This window comes from Pteropus vampyrus, unplaced genomic scaffold (genome assembly GCF_000151845.1).
Source record: "Pteropus vampyrus isolate Shadow unplaced genomic scaffold, Pvam_2.0 Scaffold81, whole genome shotgun sequence".
Classification (NCBI taxonomy): Eukaryota; Metazoa; Chordata; class Mammalia; order Chiroptera; family Pteropodidae; genus Pteropus; species Pteropus vampyrus.
In genome coordinates, this window is record NW_011888862.1 from 2,809,506 (window position 1) to 2,812,256 (window position 2,751).

Here is a 2,751-nt window from a genome sequence, read left to right on the forward strand (position 1 = left end):
TCAGGGTGCAGCAACCTAGCAGAAACCCCTGGGGAGCTGACGGAACCTGAGAACTAGACGTGTGTGAGTGGAGGGAAAATGTCACGAGAAAGGGGCATCAAAATCATCCGAGCAAAATTCTTCACAATGTGCTCCAAAGGCAGCCCCGCTTTGAGTGCCACAGAAACTCTGGGAAGACACTGCCTAAATCCCCAGGGATGAAGCAGAGCCCATTCCCTCTTACACAGACTGGCAGGGCACACTGCATCCTTACAAGGAAGTGGCTACTCTGGCCCTCTGAGCAGCTTCTGTCCCCAGTCAGGCTGCATGCTTCTCTGCCCTCAAGTCGGTTGTGTTTGCTCCCAAACCTGTGCTTGGAACTGGAATTCTGTCATTTTTTTCCAGCTTTACTGAATTATGATTGACAGATACAAGTTGTATATATTTAGGTTTCACAATGTGATTTTTTCCCCCAAAGGTATACAACGTGATGATGTAATATATGCACACATTGTGAAATGATTACCAGAGTCAAGTTCACATCCATCGCCTCACATAGTTACCTCTTTGTGTGTGTGTTTGCGGTAGGAACACTTAACATCTACTCTCTTAGCACATGTCAAGTATACAATACTATCATTCTGTCCTTTTACGAAAGTCATATGAGTGTTAAGTATTCTCACTCACACAGAGGAGGACTCAAACTGAGGCAAAATGTTCAAACGTTCAGCGGAGCCTGTAGTCTAATGTTCACTCACCCACCCATGGATTCTGCCAATCTCGAGGGAAGATAGAGACAGCCCTCCGTGGCTCTGCCCCTCCCCCAGCATCTCTGAGAACCACCAGGGCCGAGCACTGCCACTTACTCTGCAACCAAAAGCTGCGAATCAGATTCAGAGCCCCAAATTTCTAAAACTGCAGGAAGTAATATGTTCTATTGGAACACACAACAACAGAAAAGCAACTTTTCTTTGGCTTACAAACTGAAGAAGAACAGTTGTGTTTATTAAAATGTCTCAAAATAATTAATTCATAGATATCACTTGGAAAGACTCAAAGGGGAAAGGTCTGTGTTTGTATTTAAAAATTCAAAATAGTGAAATATTTAGGATGTCAATCCAAAGCCCTAGCAAATCAATATTACTGAATATTTCAGCAAGATTGCATGATGTTTCTTAAAGAAATGGCATTAGGGTTTTCCCCCCATGTTCAGTATTAAATGTAAAAATTACATATCAAAGAAATAAATAATAGAAAATCATTCTGGGTTTAATTTTATTTTAAATGAATATGGAATAAATGAAGCATTGATGTGATAATCCAATGCTATTTATTGTGGGAAAAGAAAATTGACCTTGGTAGAAAGACTCTTTGGTATTTAAAATGATTGCTAAAATATGAATATGTCATAGACATTGTACTTGGGTTTTAAATATTCCAAGGTTAACTACTTACATCCTTTCCATTATGAAAGTACCCTTGAAACTAGAAATGGAAATGTTCTTTTAAGATGGTCATCTATTTCTGGGAAGTGTTGCGGAATTGTTACTGCCCAAATGTTGCTTGTTCTCTGTACACTGTGGAGTCTTTTAAGAACAAAGACTTATTCTCAATTCAAGTTGGACCAAGCTATACCAACTGTACTCTAGAATTGTCTCGGAAATTCTGTATTCGCTGGGAGGATAGAACAAAATAATTAGGAGATGGTGCTCAGAGATGTTCAGGGAACAATATCCTTGCTGTGTTTCACAGTTTTTTCTTTCGATTGTTTCTCTACCTTTTGCCATTTCTCCCACTCACTCTTCAGGCCAGCAAATAGACGATCCCAGAAAATAAGAATATTATATGTTTATTGGTTAATTTACTTGGGAATGATATTCAGGCACCACAAATCTAACCATCCAGGGGTTTCCATCAAATTTTTTTGCAGCCTAGTAAGAACAGATGCACATAAGAACTATTGATTCTGCTTCGTTTTACATACCACATATAGCCAGGCATAATGAATGCATCTTGTATCGCTGACATTTCAATCACCTCGCATTGAATCAGACAATGTTAGTCACTTTCAAGTTCAGATTTCTGTCTCTTGCACATGGGTTACATAATTCAATTTAAATGCTTCCTTCCTGTAGAGACTAGCCTAAAGGGGCACTCCATGCAACATTATCAGAATATAAAAGCATGGCACTGGCTCTCTTCCTCAACGACTGAGTTGAAATTGAGGCCATTCATTAATTCAATATTTACTGAGTGCCTACTGTGCATCAGGCTGTGAACAATGACATAAACAGAGCCATTCCAAAATGGAGTCAGAGCCCTCTTCTTGGGATTTCCCTTGCCCTCTTCCCTTCTGGGTGCTAGCTCCATGCTGCTGCATCTGGGAGCTCACCTTCTCTCAGAGACATCCCCTCTCATGCAACCTGCCGAAGCACTGCCTAAACAAAGCTCATGATGTGTAATTTACCGTCCTTTAATGGTCATGTATTTCCTTGATCAGCCTTGAAATCCTCAATCTCACCACACATACTCTGCATTTTCATCTTGAGCTTTTTAAACTTAATATATTCAGGGCAAAATGCCCTCATTCTTTTCTATAGCTGCTTAGTACTCCACTGTACAGGTGTGCCAGGGTGTATGTAACGAGTTTCTATTGAAGGACATTTGGATTATTTTAAGTCTTTTGCTATTACAATAATGCTACAATTAATAACCTGGTACGTTCATCAGTTTGTTCCTGTGCAGGCAGATCAATAGGATAAATCCCCAGAA